Source organism: Mixophyes fleayi, chromosome 5 (genome assembly GCF_038048845.1).
Source record: "Mixophyes fleayi isolate aMixFle1 chromosome 5, aMixFle1.hap1, whole genome shotgun sequence".
In the NCBI taxonomy this organism is placed as follows: Eukaryota; Metazoa; Chordata; class Amphibia; order Anura; family Limnodynastidae; genus Mixophyes; species Mixophyes fleayi.
Genome location: NC_134406.1, coordinates 125,420,045 through 125,426,044, shown reverse-complemented (window position 1 = coordinate 125,426,044; position 6,000 = coordinate 125,420,045).

Below are 6,000 nucleotides of genomic sequence, written 5' to 3'. Positions count from 1 at the left end.
GATTTAGCCAAGTGTCAGAAATTTGTTAGCGATTTAGGTTATGCACATGAGCCAACTAATAAAGATTGGCGAGTGGTGTTCAGGGCGTGTCTTCTTCCCGGTACTGATATACAAAAGTTTATTAAGGATTGTATGTTGGAGGAAGAGAAGTCCTTAGCAGATGATGATAATCAGGAAAATATTAAACGCATAATCTCTCAGTTGGCCATATACTTTCCTGTGGTAGTGGACTGGAGTAAAATTTTCACTATCAAACAACAGGATAGTGAAAATGCAGTGGACTATTTTTCTAGAGCTCTGATAGCGATGGCCAAATATACTGGGTTATCAGACATAAAGGATAATGTACACTACAGGGAGGTTGCTGTTTCAGTTTTAATGGATGGCCTCAGAGAAAATTTGAAAACAAGTGTGCAAACTTCATTACCGAACTGGAGAGGGATCACTGTAGATGCTCTCAGGGAGTCAGCTATAGAACATTATAAGAATATAAATAAACAGAAAGAGACACTAAGTGATAGGTTAATGATGGTGAGTATCCAAGCACTAGAGGGACAGCACACACAACCACAGCATATTAACACCTGGTTTAAGGAAAAGAAACAACATGAGTTGAGGAAGTGTTTTAGATGCACTAAAATGGGACACCAAGCAAAGGACTGTACAATGACAAGAGCGGAAGCAAAGAGACTTGGCCCATCTAAGGGGGAATCACACAGACACCCACAGAGTCGGCACACACAAGTCTCAGAGACTTCTCAACAGTTTCCTGTGCACCTCATAGCAGCCAATGCCTTGGGGGAGAACCATAGCCAACCCTAGAGGTTAGGTCAGACCTGTAGTCCTACAACCAGGTAGGGTTTAATCTGTGATAAGTAACAGTGTGCAGGTTTAGAAAGAAAAAAAAACTGATTTAAAAGGTAATTTTTGTTTGTTTTATGTTGTCCCATGCTTGCTTTCCTAATCGCTGGCCGAGGGAAAAGAATGGAAATGTTTGTTTTGTTTGCTGTTTTAAGATAACTATCTTGTTTTTCTCCTCACAGATACACAAAAGAAATATAGACTTAGTGTTTACAGGGGTGGGATATAGAAATAGAAAAATCACTCTTGAGAGACTAATCAGATGAGTCATCAAGAGTTAATTTTTACATTTCTCTGTCATAAGTCAGAAAGTTCGTTGAAAAGGTATGTAGTTAATGTGATACCGAGTTCTTAATGAACAAATGACGGATGACAGCTGGATTGCACGGTTGATGTAAGACCCCCTAGTCAAGTAGGGGGAGGGATCATAGTTTAGCAATTAGCTAAGGGGATTAGTGGAATGAATACAGCCATTTTCCCATAGAGTCCAATCCAGCTGTCATTTGTGTTGTAAAATCTCTTTTTCTGCATGTATGTTTGTATTCAAATCTTTGTATTCCTATTATTCATTGCTTTCTTATTTCTCATTTTTTACATGTATGCTAGTACCTCTCTATCTTTCTTTTTTTCTCTCTCTCTCTCTCTGCTCTGGTGGACATAAAAACAGACACAGTCTCATCAATGGGGCTAAGACATATTTTTTTACATAAGACAAATTAAGGGATACACACACTAGATTGACATGAGTTACAGAAACAGTAAGGGGTTTGGTGTTATGTGTTAAGCAGAAAGTTTTGTCTGAAAAGAAAATGATTCATGTTGTTTATTTAGAATGCATATCTGCTTTTTGCCTCCTGTACATAGTGTGCCTTTATATTTATGCACAAAGGGTGGAGAGATTGCTGGAGGTTAGGCATACAGATATGCATCTCTGTGTAGAACATTGGAGTAGGATTTTTACCACAAGATACTACATAATGTGAAACCCTAGAAAATGTAGAATTTTCGTGTTTTATATTTTTCACTGTTAGACAAACATGTACTGGGTACTGTTATATTTGAAGAAAGTGTTATAGAAATAGACCCATTTGTCTTTCTCACATAGTCAAGTAGCTGAATGTGAGGTACTGAGAATGGCATGTGAGTTGGCAGAGGGAAAATCGATTGATATACAGTGGTCTTCAGCATTTTTATAGTCTAGGAGGCGATGTTGAGTTGACTGAAAAATCTTTTTATAACAATACCAGCACATGAGTAGGACACTACATAGAGGTCTTTATAAAGTGACAGTTACCAACTGAAGTAGCTGCTAGTAAAGTTCACACTTACGTACACGACCATACATGGCTGTCACACCAGGGCGAACATAGCTGTGAAATAGATAGCAGGGTTTTATGTGACAGCTAACAAATCTATGTTTTGTTTTTCATTGTATTGTTTTAGTTTTAAAATGTGAACACACACACACATACATATATTAGTTAATATATGAAGATTTGTGTTACCTGAAGAATTAACTGTCTGGAAGGTGAAGAGATGTGGTGAGGAGTCTGGTGGACTCTGGAGAGATGGACAAGGTAGACCAGTAGCTCCCAGAGTGTATCTTCCAGACCCAGTGGAGGCAGCACATGGCCTGGCTCAGCTGGGTACAGAAGGTATGTGCAAGCCGGTAAGAGTATATTGGGGTGCACCAGACATTTCGTCTCAAGCTAGTAGGACGGCAACGTACTATCTTGATTAAGAGAATGTCAGGAAAATGATACCAATAGAGCCATCCCATATCCCTCCTGCAGATGGGTTTTCCTCCAGGTAAAACAAATCCACGTCATCCAATTACCACCATGCAGGATCCTCAAGTATACACTGGTGTACCAATGAAATATGCCTGGGTAAAGGTGTATTGAAATGTGTCTAATGTATTACTGTGTCATACTCAAAGCCTTTGTTATTCAATGTGATAGTCCTAGAGTTATAATAGATGATAGAGGTATTCATGTTATTGATAACAGATGTATAATGTATGAGTAGTGGTAACAAATCACATATTTTCGATTAGCCGCAAACCAGTGTGAACATAAAGTAGTGGTACTCGGTAGAACGAATTGAATAGAATAAGAGTTGGAACTTGATTGAAGTGACTGAAGCTTCGGCCACTAGTCCTTCCCCGCTACCAAAAGATCACTCCTGGGCAGACCCTTAACCTGTTGGCTTTTGAAATGTTCTTGACCCCTCGTGAGATGAGATTGTAACTGGGAGGCTAGGTTAGACCTTGAGAGAAGGTAAATAGTGAGACAGTAACCAAGAACGTCCAAAACACTGTTTCCTGAAAAGTCACACTAACTGTCAGGATGTTGGATCGGGAGAGTAAGTTGTGGAACAGAATTTCTTAGGCTCAGGTTATTTGACAGACAGGTACCAGGTGTAGGCTACCAGCATCACGGCTTCAAGAGTAGCAGAGACACACTGGTGCCCATTCCACCCACTGCAGAGGGGCCAACACTCAGAGAAGGGTCCAAGGGCACTCATGAGTCTGTTCTGGAAGGCCTCGAATGCAGTTAGTAGCACCCGAGCCAAAGGCTAAGACAGTTGTCCAGCATGAAGTTGTAGTTTTTTCTGTTTTGTGTTCTCTCATTTCATTCTCTTCTCAGGACGGTCAACTCTTTTGATTATTAGCAGGTGACAGAGGCTGGTTCAGGTAATGATAATGAGGTGTTGGGGATGAAGGAGAAGTTAGTAGCATAATCGGTCCAGCCAATTACTCTATTCTATTCAGGGGTAAAGGAAAATTTGGAAACCTTGGAGCTTGGAGAAAGTGCAAGGGGCTATTGTCTGAGTATCATTACGTCCGTAAGTGCGGCGACCCCATAGTTAAAAAGAGGTACACCCAGCGATGCCAGTCCAGTACTATTCGGACTTGAGCAGGCATCCTTGAGAATGATTATCATTCTTAGGAGGGTAAGGTTTTAGACCAAACAAAGTGCTGGGCGTGCTCTCACGTGCCTCAATGATTATATCAAGTAGGATTAGTTCTCTTTCCACTAAATATTCTTGAGGTACCCGAATTATGGGTGGGAGGTCACTAGGGGAAAAGTACAACACCTAGGTCCCTTAGTCTGGAATCTCCCAATAGTTTACAAGCTGATCACTGTTAAATCTGAGTATTGGGAGACTGGGAAGAACATACAGACAATAGCCCGCCCACAAGTGTCAATGAAAAGAACTGATGACATTATTAGAAGTGTGTATATTAACGCAAGCTGAAGGAGATTGTATATGACATTATTGATAGACATAGGATGATGCTATTGATGAACATGAAGTGTTTAAATGTATTCTGAGCTTAAAGACATGCGTTAGACAGATGAACCTGTTAAACTTGAAGAACTGTAGTAGAGTATTCTGTATAGCTGATACATGTTCTATTGTACCTTGTACCTTTCCAAATAATGTATTACGTGTTTTATTGCACACTCGAAGGGCATACAAAAGGTTATCTCCAAGCTCCAGAAATGTACGGTCTATAGTAAAAGAAGAAATCGTTTTGAGGATTAAGACTCTCTTATGATAACTTGTTTAGATCTACAAACAGCGTGGTCATACCCCAAGGGGGATTTGCATTACATAGCAATGAAACGTGGTACTGAGATCCTGCATAAAACATTTTTAAGGTGACAGTTTATTGTACTATCAAAGGGTGGAACTGTCGAAGTCGTATAATTGGATGAACGAAAGTATATTGGTTAATATTGTTTTATTGGCCGATTGCACTCAGTAACGGCGATCGCACGGTAAAATACGCACACACACACTCGCATGATAACATTTAGTTATTTATAAAATTCATTTTCATATTGGATGCATTACACAGTAATTTATGAGCAGACAGTATTTGGTTTATTATTAGTTTATATATTATGATTATATGTACACTTTAGTGTTATATATGGTTCAGATAATAGGAAAGGTGGCATGTCTAGTATCATATTAAAACCCTATTCATCAACAGCTGTCCGGTGCAGTTTGCGAAGAGATCGCACATTGCATACTTTATTTATTGATATTAGGGAATAAACCTTTGTATTATGCTGGCTATGAAATGCTCACATCCCCTGGAGAGACGACCCCCACCTTTGGATTCCTTAGATTGAATCAGCCTATGACCTGTTTACCCTGGAACCACCCTTTGTCTGGACCTATAGAAGCAAGCTACGTCATCTCTATTGTTCACTGTGTAACACTGACTTTATATATAATCATAGCTGCACCCCCACCAGCCTCAGACTTCACTGATCACAGTATTCAAAGGTGAATCACTGTCCAGGGGTGCCCGTGGTTAGCGAAGCGCAGCGGTATGTATGTATCTTTTGGTATTGGCTGTACTGTACTGTATTATATTACAATCATGTATTGAACTGTTAACTTTTTACATCTGCTAAAATAAATCACTTTGTGCGCTAGAAACACAATACAATCGCTTGGGCAATGCTTATTTGAAAACGATAGAATTACTTTAATATATCCAATGTTCCGGCTGACACACAGGGTGGATATGGATGGCCCTGTTACTTTGAGATCCATTCAGTGACTGTTACAAGCGCTTAAAACTGACATCACCTCTGATCTCAGGGAACGGATCAAAGAAATCAAGGCTGATGTCATCCTCTTGGGAGCCAGAACGGTTCCACTTAAACATAAGTTGGAGGAACTTTTGGCTTCCCACAATGACTTGATATCTGCTCATGACCTTCTGCAGAAATAAGTTTCTGGGAATAAGGACAAAATAGTGGATCTTGAGGACAGGTCACGATGCAACAACAGCAAAATTCGGGGTATCACAGGCTTGTTTCAAAAACTATTACCAACGGCTTCGACTAATGATCTTCGCATAGATCGTATTCATCGTCTGCCTAAATCTCAGAATTATCCCGGATTCTGCACCCAAAATACTCTACTACGAGTGCACTTCTACAGAATTAAAGAACAGATTCGGCGAGCTTCCTTGCCCTCTTCTACTTGGTCAGAGAAGGGAGACCTATAACTATATCCAGATCTATCTGCCGCTACTCTGGCCAAGTGCAGGTTGTTTCACCAGATAACGGCAGCCTTACGATCGGCCAACATTTAATATCGCTGGGCCTT